The sequence below is a fragment of the Anomaloglossus baeobatrachus genome, chromosome 5 (assembly GCF_048569485.1).
Source record: "Anomaloglossus baeobatrachus isolate aAnoBae1 chromosome 5, aAnoBae1.hap1, whole genome shotgun sequence".
Lineage (NCBI taxonomy): Eukaryota > Metazoa > Chordata > Amphibia > Anura > Aromobatidae > Anomaloglossus > Anomaloglossus baeobatrachus.
Window position 1 is genome coordinate 237,183,055 of NC_134357.1, and position 20,275 is coordinate 237,203,329.

At 52.3% G+C, this 20,275-nt stretch overlaps 1 protein-coding gene across 2 annotated transcripts in view; it reads right to left on the reverse strand.

Annotated features, from left to right (window-relative positions):
* Positions 1-15,012, reverse strand: part of LOC142311101 (gastrula zinc finger protein XlCGF66.1-like) — a 94,469-nt gene extending 79,457 nt beyond the window's left edge. Inside the window, exon 1 of one of the 2 annotated variants that reach the window (XM_075349205.1) lies at positions 14,595-15,012. The gene's annotated coding sequence lies outside the window, so the exon portion shown is untranslated. The remainder of the gene's footprint in view (positions 1-14,594) is intronic. The other variant, XM_075349204.1, reaches the window with a different exon arrangement.
* Between the last annotated feature and the right edge of the window lie 5,263 nt (positions 15,013-20,275).

Genomic DNA, 20,275 nt, shown 5'->3' on the forward strand with positions numbered 1-20,275 from the left:
AGGATAATGGCACTGACACTGGGGGTACAGGATAATGACACTGACACTGGGGGTGCAGGATACTGACACTGGGGGTACAGGATAATGACATTGACACTAGGGGTACAGGATAATGACACTGACACTAGGGGTACAGGATAATGACACTGACACTGGGGTACAGGATAATGACAATGACACTGGGGGTACAGGATAATGGCACTGACACTGGGGGTACAGGATAATGGCACTGACACTGGGGGGTACAGGATAATGGCACTGACACTGGGGGGTACAGGATAATGGCACTGACACTGGGGGTGCAGGATAATGGCACTGACACTGGGGGGTACAGGATAATGACACTGACACTGGGGGTGCAGGATACTGACACTGGGGGTACAGGATAATGACATTGACACTAGGGGTACAGGATAATGACACTGACACTAGGGGTACAGGATAATGACACTGACACTGGGGTACAGGATAATGACAATGACACTGGGGGTACAGGATAATGGCACTGACACTGGGGGTACAGGATAATGGCACTGACACTGGGGGTACAGGATAATGGCACTGACACTGGGGGGTACAGGATAATGACACTGACACTGGGGGGTACAGGATAATGACACTGACACTGGGGGTACAGGATAATGGCACTGACACTGGGGGTACAGGATAATGGCACTGACACTGGGGGTACAGGATAATGGCACTGACACTGGGGGTACAGGATAATGGCACTGACACTGGGGGTACAGGATAATGGCACTGACACTGGGGGTACAGGATAATGGCACTGACACTGGGGGGTACAGGATAATGACAATGACACTGGGGGTACAGGATAATGACATTGACACTGGAGGTACAGGATAATGACATTGACACTGGGGGGTACAGGATAATGACAATGACACTGGGGGGTACAGGATAATGGCACTGACACTGAGGGGTACAGGATACTGACACTGGGGGTACAGGATAATGACATTGACACTGGGGGTACAGGATAATGACACTGGGGGTACAGGATAATGACACTGGGGGTACAGGATAATGACACTGGGCGGTACAGGATAATGACACTGGGCGGTACAGGATAATGACATTGACACTGGGCGGTACAGGATAATGACATTGACACTGGGGGGTACAGGATAATGACATTGACACTGGGGGGTACAGGATAATGACATTGACACTGGGGGGTACAGGATAATGACATTGACACTGGTGGGTACAGGATAATGACACTGACACTGGGGGTACAGGATAATGACACTGACACTGGGGGTACAGGATAATGACACTGACACTGGGGGTACAGGATAATGGCACTGACACTGGGGGTACAGGATAATGGCACTGACACTGGGGGTACAGGATAATGGCACTGACACTGGGGGTACAGGATAATGGCACTGACACTGGGGGTACAGGATAATGGCACTGACACTGGGGGTACAGGATAATGGCACTGACACTGGGGGGTACAGGATAATGGCACTGACACTGGGGGGTACAGGATAATGACACTGACACTGGGGGTACAGGATAATGACACTGACACTGGGGGTACAGGATAATGGCACTGACACTGGGGGGTACAGGATAATGACACTGACACTGGGGGTACAGGATAATGACACTGACACTGGGGGTACAGGATAATGGCACTGACACTGGGGGTACAGGATAATGGCACTGACACTGGGGGTACAGGATAATGGCACTGACACTGGGGGTACAGGATAATGGCACTGACACTGGGGGTACAGGATAATGGCACTGACACTGGGGGTACAGGATAATGGCACTGACACTGGGGGTACAGGATAATGGCACTGACACTGGGGGGTACAGGATAATGGCACTGACACTGGGGGTACAGGATAATGGCACTGACACTGGGGGTACAGGATAATGGCACTGACACTGGGGGTACAGGATAATGGCACTGACACTGGGGGTACAGGATAATGGCACTGACACTGGGGGTACAGGATAATGGCACTGACACTGGGGGTACAGGATAATGGCACTGACACTGGGGGTACAGGATAATGACATTGACACTGGAGGTACAGGATAATGACATTGACACTGGGGGTACAGGATAATGACATTGACACTAGGGGTACAGGATAATGACATTGACACTAGGGGTACAGGATAATGACACTGACACTGGGGGTACAGGATAATGGCACTGACACTGGGGGTACAGGATAATGGCACTGACACTGGGGGGTACAGGATAATGGCACTGACACTGGGGGGTACAGGATAATGGCACTGACACTGGGGGGTACAGGATAATGACACTGACACTGGGGGTACAGGATAATGGCACTGACACTGGGGGTACAGGATAATGGCACTGACACTGGGGGTACAGGATAATGGCACTGACACTGGGGGTACAGGATAATGGCACTGACACTGGGGGTACAGGATAATGGCACTGACACTGGGGGTACAGGATACTGACACTGGGGGTACAGTATAATGACATTGACACTGGGGGTACAGGATAATGACACTGGGGGTACAGGATAATGACATTGACACTGGGGGGTACAGGATAATGACATTGACACTAGGGGTACAGGATAATGACATTGACACTAGGGGTACAGGATAATGGCACTGACACTGGGGGTACAGGATAATGGCACTGACACTGGGGGTACAGGATAATGGCACTGACACTGGGGGTACAGGATAATGGCACTGACACTGGGGGTACAGGATAATGGCACTGACACTGGGGGTACAGGATAATGGCACTGACACTGGGGGTACAGGATAATGGCACTGACACTGGGGGTACAGGATAATGGCACTGACACTGGGGGTACAGGATAATGGCACTGACACTGGGGGTACAGGATAATGGCACTGACACTGGGGGTACAGGATAATGGCACTGACACTGGGGGTACAGGATACTGACACTGGGGGTACAGGATAATGGCACTGACACTGGGGGTACAGGATACTGACACTGGGGGTACAGTATAATGACATTGACACTGGGGGTACAGGATAAAGACACTGGGCGGTACAGGATAATGACACTGGGGGTACAGGATAATGACATTGACACTGGGGGGTACAGGATAATGACATTGACACTAGGGGTACAGGATAATGGCACTGACACTGGGGGTACAGGATAATGGCACTGACACTGGGGGTACAGGATAATGGCACTGACACTGGGGGTACAGGATAATGGCACTGACACTGGGGGTACAGGATAATGGCACTGACACTGGGGGTACAGGATAATGGCACTGACACTGGGGGGTACAGGATAATGACATTGACACTGGGGGGTACAGGATAATGACAATGACACTGGGGGTACAGGATAATGACATTGACACTGGAGGTACAGGATAATGACATTGACACTGGGGGTACAGGATAATGACATTGACACTGGAGGTACAGGATAATGACATTGACACTGGGGGTACAGGATAATGACATTGACACTGGAGGTACAGGATAATGACATTGACACTGGGGGGTACAGGATAATGGCACTGACACTGAGGGGTACAGGATACTGACACTGGGGGTGCAGGATACTGACACTGGGGGTACAGGATAATGACATTGACACTAGGGGTACAGGATAATGACACTGACACTGGGGGTACAGGATAATGGCACTGACACTGGGGGTACAGGATAATGGCACTGACACTGGGGGGTACAGGATAATGGCACTGACACTGGGGGGTACAGGATAATGGCACTGACACTGGGGGGTACAGGATAATGACATTGACACTGGGGGGTACAGGATAATGACACTGACACTGGGGGTACAGGATAATGGCACTGACACTGGGGGTACAGGATAATGGCACTGACACTGGGGGTACAGGATAATGGCACTGACACTGGGGGTACAGGATAATGGCACTGACACTGGGGGTACAGGATAATGGCACTGACACTGGGGGTACAGGATAATGGCACTGACACTGGGGGTACAGGATAATGGCACTGACACTGGGGGTACAGGATAATGGCACTGACACTGGGGGTACAGGATAATGGCACTGACACTGGGGGTACAGGATACTGACACTGGGGGTACAGGATAATGACATTGACACTGGGGGTACAGGATAAAGACACTGGGCGGTACAGGATAATGACACTGGGGGGTACAGGATAATGACATTGACACTAGGGGGTACAGGATAATGGCACTGACACTGGGGGTACAGGATAATGGCACTGACACTGGGGGTACAGGATAATGGCACTGACACTGGGGGTACAGGATAATGGCACTGACACTGGGGGTACAGGATAATGGCACTGACACTGGGGGTACAGGATAATGGCACTGACACTGGGGGTACAGGATAATGGCACTGACACTGGGGGTACAGGATAATGGCACTGACACTGGGGGTACAGGATAATGGCACTGACACTGGGGGGTACAGGATAATGACATTGACACTGGGGGGTACAGGATAATGACATTGACACTGGGGGGTACAGGATAATGACAATGACACTGGGGGTACAGGATAATGACATTGACACTGGAGGTACAGGATAATGACATTGACACTGGGGGTACAGGATAATGACATTGACACTGGAGGTACAGGATAATGACATTGACACTGGGGGTACAGGATAATGACATTGACACTGGGGGGTACAGGATAATGACAATGACACTGGGGGTACAGGATAATGACATTGACACTGGAGGTACAGGATAATGACAATGACACTGGGGGTACAGGATAATGACATTGACACTGGGGGTACAGGATAATGACAATGACACTGGAGGTACAGGATAATGACATTGACACTGGGGGTACAGGATAATGACACTGACACTGGGGGGTACAGGATAATGACATTGACACTGGGGGGTACAGGATAATGACATTGACACTGGAGGTACAGGATAATGACATTGACACTGGGGGGTACAGGATAATGACATTGACACTGGAGGTACAGGATAATGACATTGACACTGGGGGGTACAGGATAATGGCACTGACACTGAGGGGTACAGGATACTGACACTGGGGGTAAAGGATAATGACATTGACACTGGGGGTACAGGATAATGACACTGGGCGGTACAGGATAATGACACTGGGGGGTACAGGATAATGACACTGGGGGTACAGGATAATGACACTGGGGGTACAGGATAATGACATTGACACTGGGGGGTACAGGATAATGACATTGACACTGAGGGGTACAGGATAATGACATTGACACTGGGGGTACAGGATAATGACACTGACACTGGGGGGTACAGGATAATGGCACTGACACTGAGGGGTACAGGATACTGACACTGGGGGTACAGGATAATGACACTGGGCGGTACAGGATAATGACACTGGGCGGTACAGGATAATGACACTGGGGGTACAGGATAATGACACTGACACTGGGGGGTACAGGATAATGGCACTGACACTGAGGGGTACAGGATACTGACACTGGGGGTACAGGATAATGACTGACACTGGGGGGTACAGGATAATGACACTGGGCGGTACAGGATAAGGACACTGGGGGTACAGGATAATGACACTGGGCGGTACAGGATAATGACACTGGGGGTACAGGATAAGGACACTGACACTGGGGGGTACAGGATAATGACACTGACACTGGGGGGTACAGGATAATGACACTGACACTGGGGGGTACAGGATAATGACAATGACACTGGGGGGTACAGGATAATGACAATGACACTGGGGGGTACAGGATAATGACAATGACACTGGGGGGTACAGGATAATGACAATGACACTGGGGGGTACAGGATAATGACAATGACACTGGGGGGTACAGGATAATGACAATGACACTGGGGGGTACAGGATAATGACAATGACACTGAGGGGTACAGGATACTGACACTGGGGGTACAGGATAATGACATTGACACTGGGGGGTACAGGATACTGACACTGGGGGGTACAGGATAATGACACTGGAGGTACAGGATAATGACATTGACACTGGGGGTACAGGATAATGACAATGACACTGGGGGGTACAGGATAATGACATTGACACTGGAGGTACAGGATAATGACACTGACACTGGGGGTACAGGATAAGGACACTGACACTGGGGGTACAGGATAAGGACACTGACACTGGGGGTACAGGATAAGGACACTGACACTGGGGGTACAGGATAAGGACACTGACACTGGGGGGTACAGGATAATGACACTGACACTGGGGGGTACAGGATAATGACACTGACACTGGGGGAACAGGATAATGACAATGACACTGGGGGAACAGGATAATGACAATGACACTGGGGGGTACAGGATAATGACAATGACACTGGGGGGTACAGGATAATGACAATGACACTGGGGGGTACAGGATAATGGCACTGACACTGAGGGGTACAGGATAATGGCACTGACACTGAGGGGTACAGGATACTGACACTGGGGGTACAGGATAATGACATTGACACTGGGGGGTACAGGATAATGACATTGACACTGGGGGGTACAGGATAATGACAATGACACTGGGGGTACAGGATAAGGACACTGACACTGGGAAGTACAGGATAATGACATTGACACTGGGGGGTACAGGATAATGACATTGACACTGGGGGTACAGGATAATGACATTGACACTGGGGGGTACAGGATAATGACAATGACACTGGGGGTACAGGATAATGACATTGACACTGGAGGTACAGGATAATGACAATGACACTGGGGGTACAGGATAATGACATTGACACTGGGGGTACAGGATAATGACAATGACACTGGAGGTACAGGATAATGACATTGACACTGGGGGGTACAGGATAATGACATTGACACTGGAGGTACAGGATAATGACATTGACACTGGGGGGTACAGGATAATGGCACTGACACTGAGGGGTACAGGATACTGACACTGGGGGTAAAGGATAATGACATTGACACTGGGGGTACAGGATAATGACACTGGGCGGTACAGGATAATGACACTGGGGGGTACAGGATAATGACACTGGGGGTACAGGATAATGACACTGGGGGTACAGGATAATGACATTGACACTGGGGGGTACAGGATAATGACATTGACACTGAGGGGTACAGGATAATGACATTGACACTGGGGGTACAGGATAATGACACTGACACTGGGGGGTACAGGATAATGGCACTGACACTGAGGGGTACAGGATACTGACACTGGGGGTACAGGATAATGACACTGGGCGGTACAGGATAATGACACTGGGCGGTACAGGATAATGACACTGGGGGTACAGGATAATGACACTGACACTGGGGGGTACAGGATAATGGCACTGACACTGAGGGGTACAGGATACTGACACTGGGGGTACAGGATAATGACTGACACTGGGGGGTACAGGATAATGACACTGGGCGGTACAGGATAAGGACACTGGGGGTACAGGATAATGACACTGGGCGGTACAGGATAATGACACTGGGGGTACAGGATAAGGACACTGACACTGGGGGGTACAGGATAATGACACTGACACTGGGGGGTACAGGATAATGACACTGACACTGGGGGGTACAGGATAATGACAATGACACTGGGGGGTACAGGATAATGACAATGACACTGGGGGGTACAGGATAATGACAATGACACTGGGGGGTACAGGATAATGACAATGACACTGGGGGGTACAGGATAATGACAATGACACTGGGGGGTACAGGATAATGACAATGACACTGAGGGGTACAGGATACTGACACTGGGGGTACAGGATAATGACATTGACACTGGGGGGTACAGGATACTGACACTGGGGGGTACAGGATAATGACACTGGAGGTACAGGATAATGACATTGACACTGGGGGTACAGGATAATGACAATGACACTGGGGGGTACAGGATAATGACATTGACACTGGAGGTACAGGATAATGACACTGACACTGGGGGTACAGGATAAGGACACTGACACTGGGGGTACAGGATAAGGACACTGACACTGGGGGTACAGGATAAGGACACTGACACTGGGGGTACAGGATAAGGACACTGACACTGGGGGGTACAGGATAATGACACTGACACTGGGGGGTACAGGATAATGACACTGACACTGGGGGAACAGGATAATGACAATGACACTGGGGGAACAGGATAATGACAATGACACTGGGGGGTACAGGATAATGACAATGACACTGGGGGGTACAGGATAATGACAATGACACTGGGGGGTACAGGATAATGGCACTGACACTGAGGGGTACAGGATAATGGCACTGACACTGAGGGGTACAGGATACTGACACTGGGGGTACAGGATAATGACATTGACACTGGGGGGTACAGGATAATGACATTGACACTGGGGGGTACAGGATAATGACAATGACACTGGGGGTACAGGATAAGGACACTGACACTGGGAAGTACAGGATAATGACATTGACACTGGGGGGTACAGGATAATGACATTGACACTGGGGGTACAGGATAATGACAATGACACTGGGGGTACAGGATAAGGACACTGACACTGGGAAGTACAGGATAATGACATTGACACTGGGGGTACAGGATAATGACATTGACACTGGGGGTACAGGATAATGACATTGACACTGGGGGTACAGGATAATGACATTGACACTGGGGGTACAGGATAATGACATTGACACTGGGGGTACAGGATAATGACATTGACACTGGGGGTACAGGATAAGGACACTGACACTGGGGGTACAGGATAATGACATTGACACTGGGGGTACAGGATAATGACATTGACACTGGGGGTACAGGATAATGACATTGACACTGGGGGTACAGGATAATGACATTGACACTGGGGGTACAGGATAATGACATTGACACTGGGGGTACAGGATAATGACACTGACACTGGGGTACAGGATAATGACACTGACACTGGGGGTACAGGATAATGACATTGACACTGGGGGTACAGGATAAGGACACTGACACTGGGGGTCCAGGATAAGGACACTGACACTGGGGGGTACAGGATAATGACACTGACACTGGGGGGTACAGGATAATGACACTGACACTGGGGGGTACAGGATAATGACAATGACACTGGGGGTACAGGATAATGACAATGACACTGGGGGGTACAGGATAATAGCACTGACACTGAGGGGTACAGGATACTGACACTGGGGGTACAGGATAATGACAATGACACTGGGGGGTACAGGATAATGACATTGACACTGGGGGTACAGGATAAGGACACTGACACTGGGGGGTACAGGATAATGACAATGACACTGGGGGGTACAGGATAATGACTGACACTGGAGGTACAGGATAAGGACACTGACACTGGGGGGTACAGGATAATGACAATGACACTGGGGGGTACAGGATAATGACATTGACACTGGGGGTACAGGATAAGGACACTGACACTGGGGGGTACAGGAAATTGACACTGACACTGGGGGGTACAGGATAATGACACTGACACTGGGGGGTACAGGATAATGACTGACACTGGGGGGTACAGGATAATGACTGACACTGGAGGTACAGGATAAGGACACTGACACTGGGGGGTACAGGATAATGACAATGACACTGGGGGGTACAGGATAATGACATTGACACTGGGGGTACAGGATAAGGACACTGACACTGGGGGTACAGGATAATGACACTGGGGGGTACAGGATAATGACACTGGGGGTACAGGATAATGACACTGGGGGTACAGGATAATGACACTGGGGGTACAGGATAATGACACTGAGGGTACAGGATAATGACACTGACACTGAGGGTACAGGATAATGACACTGACACTGAGGGTACAGGATAATGACACTGACACTGGGGGTACAGGATAATGACATTGACACTGGGGGTACACGATAATGACACTGAGGGTACAGGATAATGACACTGGGGGGTACAGGATAATGACACTGAGGGTACAGGATAATGACACTGAGGGTACAGGATAATGACACTGGGGGGTACAGGATAATGACACTGGGGGGTACAGGATAATGACACTGGGGGGTACAGGATAATGACACTGGGGGGTACAGGATAATGACACTGGGGGGTACAGGATAATGACACTGACACTGGGGGTACAGGATAATGACACTGACACTGGGGGTACAGGATAATGACACTGACACTGGGGGGTACAGGATAATGACACTGACACTGGGGGGTACAGGATAATGACACTGACACTGGGGGGTACAGGATAATGACACTGACACTGGGGGGTACAGGATAATGACACTGACACTGGGGGGTACAGGATAATGACACTGACACTGGGGGCACAGGATAATGACACTGGGGGTACAGGATAATGACACAGGGGGTACAGGATAATGACATTGACACTGGGGGGTACAGGATACTGACACTGGGGGTACAGGATAATGACATTGACACTGGGGGGTACAGGATACTGACACTGGGGGTACAGGATAATGATATTGACACTGGGGGTACAGGATAATGACACTGGGCAGTACAGGATAATGACACTGGGGGTACAGGATAATGACATTGACACTGGGGGGTACAGGATACTGACACTGGGGGTACAGGATAATGATATTGACACTGGGGGTACAGGATAATGACACTGGGCAGTACAGGATAATGACACTGGGGGTACAGGATAATGACATTGACACTGGGGGGTACAGGATACTGACACTGGGGGTACAGGATAATGACATTGACACTGGGGGGTACAGGATACTGACACTGGGGGTACAGGATAATGACACTGGGCAGTACAGGATAATGACACTGGGCAGTACAGGATAATGACACTGGGCAGTACAGGATAATGACACTGGGCGGTACAGGATAATGACACTGGGCGGTACAGGATAATGACACTGGGCGGTACAGGATAATGACACTGGGGGGTACAGGATAATGACACTGGGGGGTACAGGATAATGACACTGGGGGGTACAGGATAATGACACTGGGGGGTACAGGATAATGACACTGGGGGGTACAGGATAATGACACTGGGGGGTACAGGATAAGGACTGACACTGGGGGGTACAGGATAATGACTGACACTGGGGGTACAGGATAATGACATTGACACTGGGGGGTACAGGATAATGACACTGGGGGGTACAGGATAATGACACTGGGGGGTACAGGATAATGACACTGGGGGGTACAGGATAATGACACTGGGGGGTACAGGATAATGACACTGGGGGGTACAGGATAATGACATTGACACTGGGGGGTACAGGATAATGACTGACACTGGGGGTACAGGATAATGACTGACACTGGGGGTACAGGATAATGACACTGGGGGTACAGGATAATGACACTGGGGGTACAGGATAATGACACTGGGGGTACAGGATAATGACATTGACACTGGGGGGTACAGGATACTGACACTGGGGGTACAGGATAATGACATTGACACTGGGGGGTACAGGATACTGACACTGGGGGTACAGGATAATGATATTGACACTGGGGGTACAGGATAATGACACTGGGCAGTACAGGATAATGACACTGGGGGTACAGGATAATGACATTGACACTGGGGGGTACAGGATACTGACACTGGGGGTACAGGATAATGATATTGACACTGGGGGTACAGGATAATGACACTGGGCAGTACAGGATAATGACACTGGGGGTACAGGATAATGACATTGACACTGGGGGGTACAGGATACTGACACTGGGGGTACAGGATAATGACATTGACACTGGGGGGTACAGGATACTGACACTGGGGGTACAGGATAATGACACTGGGCAGTACAGGATAATGACACTGGGCAGTACAGGATAATGACACTGGGCGGTACAGGATAATGACACTGGGCGGTACAGGATAATGACACTGGGGGGTACAGGATAATGACACTGGGGGGTACAGGATAATGACACTGGGGGGTACAGGATAATGACACTGGGGGGTACAGGATAATGACACTGGGGGGTACAGGATAATGACACTGGGGGGTACAGGATAAGGACTGACACTGGGGGGTACAGGATAATGACTGACACTGGGGGTACAGGATAATGACATTGACACTGGGGGGTACAGGATAATGACACTGGGGGGTACAGGATAATGACACTGGGGGGTACAGGATAATGACACTGGGGGGTACAGGATAATGACACTGGGGGGTACAGGATAATGACACTGGGGGGTACAGGATAATGACATTGACACTGGGGGGTACAGGATAATGACTGACACTGGGGGTACAGGATAATGACTGACACTGGGGGTACAGGATAATGACACTGGGGGTACAGGATAATGACACTGGGGGTACAGGATAATGACACTGGGGGTACAGGATAATGACATTGACACTGGGGGGTACAGGATACTGACACTGGGGGTACAGGATAATGACATTGACACTGGGGGGTACAGGATACTGACACTGGGGGTACAGGATAATGATATTGACACTGGGGGTACAGGATAATGACACTGGGCAGTACAGGATAATGACACTGGGGGTACAGGATAATGACATTGACACTGGGGGGTACAGGATACTGACACTGGGGGTACAGGATAATGATATTGACACTGGGGGTACAGGATAATGACACTGGGCAGTACAGGATAATGACACTGGGGGTACAGGATAATGACATTGACACTGGGGGGTACAGGATACTGACACTGGGGGTACAGGATAATGACATTGACACTGGGGGGTACAGGATACTGACACTGGGGGTACAGGATACTGACACTGGGGGTACAGGATAATGACACTGGGCAGTACAGGATAATGACACTGGGCAGTACAGGATAATGACACTGGGGGTACAGGATAATGACATTGACACTGGGGGGTACAGGATACTGACACTGGGGGTACAGGATAATGATATTGACACTGGGGGTACAGGATAATGACACTGGGCAGTACAGGATAATGACACTGGGGGTACAGGATAATGACATTGACACTGGGGGGTACAGGATACTGACACTGGGGGTACAGGATAATGACATTGACACTGGGGGGTACAGGATACTGACACTGGGGGTACAGGATAATGACACTGGGCAGTACAGGATAATGACACTGGGCAGTACAGGATAATGACACTGGGCAGTACAGGATAATGACACTGGGCGGTACAGGATAATGACACTGGGGGGTACAGGATAATGACACTGGGGGGTACAGGATAATGACACTGGGGGGTACAGGATAATGACACTGGGGGGTACAGGATAATGACACTGGGGGGTACAGGATAAGGACTGACACTGGGGGGTACAGGATAATGACTGACACTGGGGGTACAGGATAATGACATTGACACTGGGGGGTACAGGATAATGACACTGGGGGGTACAGGATAATGACACTGGGGGGTACAGGATAATGACACTGGGGGGTACAGGATAATGACACTGGGGGGTACAGGATAATGACACTGGGGGGTACAGGATAATGACATTGGCACTGGGGGTACAGGATAATGACTGACACTGGGGGTACAGGATAATGACACTGGGGGTACAGGATAATGACACTGGGGGTACAGGATAATGACACTGGGGGTACAGGATAATGACACTGGGGGGTACAGGATAATGACACTGGCACTGGGGGTACAGGATAATGACACTGGGGGTACAGGATAATGACACTGGGGGTACAGGATAATGACACTGGGGGTACAGGATAATGACATTGGCACTGGGGGGTACAGGATAATGACTGACACTGGGGGGTACAGGATAATGACTGACACTGGGGGGTACAGGATAATGACTGACACTGGGGGGTACAGGATAATGACTGACACTGGGGGGTACAGGATAATGACTGACACTGGGGGGTACAGGATAATGACTGACACTGGGGGGTACAGGATAATGACTGACACTGGGGGGTACAGGATAATGACTGACACTGGGGGGTACAGGATAAGACAGGATATCAGAGAATGGGAAAGCTGAGAGCTGAGTACAAGATGGATATCAGACCATAGAAAAGGTGGATGATGATGAGGAAAAGAGCCTCTTTCTCTACGCTCAGCACCCAGCTTTCCCAATCCCATCCCATGCTGTGACTGCTGCTATCCCTCTTTCCCTAATCCCTACTGATATATGGCTACTGTGTGGACTTCACTCACATCATGCAGCAGGGACTGGTGCACACACCCAGCACCCCCAAATCACATACACCCAACACCCCCCTAATTACACACTCCCTGCACCCCCCAAATCACACACACCCAGCACACCTCAAATTACACACACCTTGCACCCTCAAATCACACACACCCAGCACCCCCCAAATTACACACATCCAGCACCCCCCAAATCATACGGCACACATCCTTTTCCGTATATTATTATTATTATATTACCACGCTCTCAAACACACTGAAATCGCACGTGTCACACACCCTGTATCCCTTAACACCGCTCTGTCACAGTCTGGACAGAGTCCCCCCCTATGCCACTCACCCAGCACCCCCCCATGTCCCACTTATCCCCCCCTCACCGGACACTTCTTCCTCCGGCACATCATCCTTGCTCGGCAGCTGCTGCTCGGCTCCTCCCACACAGTCACATGGGCATGAGTCATCGCAGGTCCTGCTGATGCATCTTCTTCCTCTCGGATGGATCCTGCTCTGCCCCTGCCGCTCATAACCTCAGGGTGCCTCCAGGTCAGGAGCCCCCCACCATCTGCCTGCATACGATATTATCAGCTGCGGTGGCGTCTGGTGAGCCGCGGCCGCAGGCCATTGTAAGGGTCGTTTCAGATCAGCGGTATACTGCCGCGGGCAGTACAGTTCACTGGCAAGCTCCGGGCACATGCGGTCATGTGACCAGAGCATGTGACAGCATGTGACGGGGCTTCCCGCACTGCCTGTGAACTGTATTGTACTGTACTGCCCCTACCGCTGATGTGAAACGGCCCTAATACACCTGGCGGGGGGCTCTGCAGGCTGCAGGAGACAGCATAGATTACAGACAAGGGCGGAGCCTACCGGGGGCTTCCCCGCTACCCCGCCACGCCAGACCGAGCCTGCGCACAGTGCAATAAGGAACACTAATATCCTGACCACTGTGGTGTCAGTACAGTAGAAGCAGGATGCCAGGGAGCTAAAGGAGCTGTGATTATGCTATGGTCATGTGATCAGTCACATGTGGGGGAGGGGCAGGCCAGGTGTATAAATAGAGGCGTTTCCTGGAGTTCTCGTGACACTGGCTAGGAGCAGGTTATAGAGACGGACGTCTGTGCTGCCTGATCCTCACACATGGCACGTACAACCCTATTCAGGAACATGTGTCACCACATGGAAGGCATACGGTGCTGTTATGTGTATGTAATGTACACGTGTTTCTATCTGTGTATGGACCACAATGAGCAGACTGTCCGCGAGTCTCCTGACTCCAACTAATAGGCTAATATATGCCTGTGACCCTGTTAGTTTGGGTAAGGAGACGCCGGTCGGGGTATTATGGTGCATATAAAGATGGAAACACAGAATTCAGCTACAGGCTGTCCAAATGTGGGTGCAGAACTAATATGGCATGTGAAATTGGAAATATTTCGAATTTCAGTCCTTCGGCATGTGGGTTTACCCTGCCATGGAATTCCTAGAGCTGAGGTCCCCAACCTTCCTAACCGTGACACCCCACATCTAGCTCTGAGAGGGTGACACCCCACATCCAGCTCTGAGAGGGTGACACCCCTCATCCAGCTCTGAGAGGGTGACATTCCTCATCCAGCTCTGAGAGGGTGACACCCCTCATCCAGCTCTGAGAGGGTGACACCCCTCATCCAGCTCTGAGAGGGTGACACCCCTCATCCAGCTCTGAGAGGGTGACATTCCTCATCCAGCTCTGAGAGGGTGACACCCCTCATCCAGCTCTGAGAGGGTAACACCCCTCATCCAGCTCTGAGAGGGTGACACCCCTCATCCAGCTCTGAGAGGGTGACACCCCTCATCCAGCTCTGAGAGGGTGACATTCCTCATCCAGCTCTGAGAGGGTGACACCCCTCATCCAGCTCTGAGAGGGTGACACCCCTCATCCAGCTCTGAGAGGGTGACACCCCTCATCCAGCTCTGAGAGGGTGACATTCCTCATCCAGCTCTGAGAGGGTGACACCCCTCATCCAGCTCTGAGAGGGTAACACCCCTCATCCAGCTCTGAGAGGGTGACACCCCTCATCCAGCTCTGAGAGGGTGACACCCCTCATCCAGCTCTGAGAGGGTGACATTCCTCATCCAGCTCTGAGAGGGTGACACCCCTCATCCAGCTCTGAGAGGGTGACACCCCTCATCCAGCTCTGAGAGGGTGACACCCCTCATCCAGCTCTGAGAGGGTGACACCCCTCATCCAGCTCTGAGAGGGTGACACCCCTCAACCAGCACTGAGAGGGTGACACCCCACATCCAGCTCTGAGAGGGTGACACCCCTCATCCAGCTCTGAGAGGGTAACACCCCTCATCCAGCTCTGAGAGGGTGACACCCCTCATCCAGCTCTGAGAGGGTAACACCCCTCATCCAGCTCTGAGAGGGTGACACCCCTCATCCAGCTCTGAGAGGGTGACACCCCTCATCCAGCTCTGAGAGGGTAACACCCCTCATCCAGCTCTGAGAGGGTAACACCCCTCATCCAGCTCTGAGAGGGTGACACCCCTCATCCAGCTCTGAGAGGGTGACACCCCTCATCCAGCTCTGAGAGGGTGACACCCCTCATCCAGCTCTGAGAGGGTGACACCCCTCATCCAGCTCTGAGAGGGTGACACCCCTCATCCAGCTCTGAGAGGGTGACACCCCTCATCCAGCTCTGAGAGGGTGACACCCCTCATCCAGCTCTGAGAGGGTGACACCCCTCAACCAGCACTGAGAGGGTGACACCCCACATCCAGCTCTGAGAAGGTGACACCCCTCATCCAGCTCTGAGAGGGTGACACCTCATATCCAGCTCTGAGAGGGTGACACCCCACATCCAGCTCTGAGGTTGACACCCCACATCCAGCTCTGAGACGGTGACACCCCTCATCCAGCTCTAAGAGGGTGACACCCCTCATCCAGCTCTGAGAGGGTGACACCCCTCATCCAGCTCTGAGAAGGTGACACCCCACATCCAGCTCTGAGAGGGTGACACCTCATATCCAGCTCTGAGAGGGTGACACCCCACATCCAGCTCTGAGGTTGACACCCCACATCCAGCTCTGAGACGGTGACACCCCTCATCCAGCTCTAAGAGGGTGACACCCCACATTCAGCTCTGAGAGGGTGACACCCCACATCCAGCTCTGAGAGGGTGACACCCCACATCCAGCTCTGAGAGGGTGACACCCCACATTCAGCACTGAGAGGGTGACACCCCACATCCAGCTTTGAGAGGGTGACACCCCACATCCAGCTCTCAGAGGGTGAAACCCCACATCCAGCTCTGAGAGGGTGACACCCCACATCCAGCTCTGAGAGGGTGACACCCCACATCCAGCTCTGAGAGGTGACACCCCACATCCAGCTCTGAGAGGGTGACACCCCACATCCAGCACTGAGAGGGTGACACCCCACATCCAGCTCTGAGAGGGTGACACCCCACATCCAGCTCTGAGAGGGTGACACCCCACATCCAGCTCTGAGAGGGTGACACCTCATATCCAGCTCTGAGAGGGTGACACCCCACATCCAGCTCTGAGAGGGTGACACCCCACATCCAGCTCTGAGAGGGTGACACCCCACATCCAGCTCTGAGAGGGTGACACCCCTCATCCAGCTCTGAGAGGGTGACATTCCTCATCCAGCTCTGAGAGGGTGACACCCCTCATCCAGCTCTGAGAGGGTGACACCCCTCATCCAGCTCTGAGAGGGTGACACCCCTCATCCAGCTCTGAGAGGGTGACATTCCTCATCCAGCTCTGAGAGGGTGACACCCCTCATCCAGCTCTGAGAGGGTAACACCCCTCATCCAGCTCTGAGAGGGTGACACCCCTCATCCAGCTCTGAGAGGGTGACACCCCTCATCCAGCTCTGAGAGGGTGACATTCCTCATCCAGCTCTGAGAGGGTGACACCCCTCATCCAGCTCTGAGAGGGTGACACCCCTCATCCAGCTCTGAGAGGGTGACACCCCTCATCCAGCTCTGAGAGGGTGACATTCCTCATCCAGCTCTGAGAGGGTGACACCCCTCATCCAGCTCTGAGAGGGTAACACCCCTCATCCAGCTCTGAGAGGGTGACACCCCTCATCCAGCTCTGAGAGGGTGACACCCCTCATCCAGCTCTGAGAGGGTGACATTCCTCATCCAGCTCTGAGAGGGTGACACCCCTCATCCAGCTCTGAGAGGGTGACACCCCTCATCCAGCTCTGAGAGGGTGACACCCCTCATCCAGCTCTGAGAGGGTGACACCCCTCATCCAGCTCTGAGAGGGTGACACCCCTCAACCAGCACTGAGAGGGTGACACCCCACATCCAGCTCTGAGAGGGTGACACCCCTCATCCAGCTCTGAGAGGGTAACACCCCTCATCCAGCTCTGAGAGGGTGACACCCCTCATCCAGCTCTGAGAGGGTAACACCCCTCATCCAGCTCTGAGAGGGTGACACCCCTCATCCAGCTCTGAGAGGGTGACACCCCTCATCCAGCTCTGAGAGGGTAACACCCCTCATCCAGCTCTGAGAGGGTAACACCCCTCATCCAGCTCTGAGAGGGTGACACCCCTCATCCAGCTCTGAGAGGGTGACACCCCTCATCCAGCTCTGAGAGGGTGACACCCCTCATCCAGCTCTGAGAGGGTGACACCCCTCATCCAGCTCTGAGAGGGTGACACCCCTCATCCAGCTCTGAGAGGGTGACACCCCTCATCCAGCTCTGAGAGGGTGACACCCCTCAACCAGCACTGAGAGGGTGACACCCCACATCCAGCTCTGAGAAGGTGACACCCCTCATCCAGCTCTGAGAGGGTGACACCTCATATCCAGCTCTGAGAGGGTGACACCCCACATCCAGCTCTGAGGTTGACACCCCACATCCAGCTCTGAGACGGTGACACCCCTCATCCAGCTCTAAGAGGGTGACACCCCTCATCCAGCTCTGAGAGGGTGACACCCCTCATCCAGCTCAGAGAAGGTGACACCCCACATCCAGCTCTGAGAGGGTGACACCTCATATCCAGCTCTGAGAGGGTGACACCCCACATCCAGCTCTGAGGTTGACACCCCACATCCAGCTCTGAGACGGTGACACCCCTCATCCAGCTCTAAGAGGGTGACACCCCACATTCAGCTCTGAGAGGGTGACACCCCACATCCAGCTCTGAGAGGGTGACACCCCACATCCAGCTCTGAGAGGGTGACACCCCACATTCAGCACTGAGAGGGTGACACCCCACATCCAGCTTTGAGAGGGTGACACCCCACATCCAGCTCTCAGAGGGTGAAACCCCACATCCAGCTCTGAGAGGGTGACACCCCACATCCAGCTCTGAGAGGGTGACACCCCACATCCAGCTCTGAGAGGTGACACCCCACATCCAGCTCTGAGAGGGTGACACCCCACATCCAGCACTGAGAGGGTGACACCCCACATCCAGCTCTGAGAGGGTGACACCCCACATCCAGCTCTGAGAGGGTGACACCCCACATCCAGCTCTGAGAGGGTGACACCTCATATCCAGCTCTGAGAGGGTGACACCCCACATCCAGCTCTGAGAGGGTGACACCCCACATCCAGCTCTGAGAGGGTGACACCCCACATCCAGCTCTGAGAGGGTGACACCCCACATCCAGCACTGAGAGGGTGACACCCCACATCCAGCTTTGAGAGGGTGACACCCCACATCAAGCTTTGAGAGGGTGACACCCCACATCCAGCTCTGAGAGGGTGACACCCCACATCCAGCTCTGAGAGGGTGACACCCCTCATCCAGCTCTGAGAGGGTGACACCCCACATCCAGCTCTGAGAGGGTGACACCCCACATTCAGCACTGAGAGGGTGACACCCCACATCCAGCTCTGAGAGGGTGACACCCCACATTCAGCTCTGAGAGGGTGACACCCCTCATCCAGATCACGCCACCCTTACACTAGTGGAACCCAGAGCCCCCATTACTGGTATAATGTCATCAACCAAATACCGATCTTGAGATACTAAGGTAGAACCTTCTAATCAAATACCACAATTTCACACTACCTTAAAACAAATTAATGAAC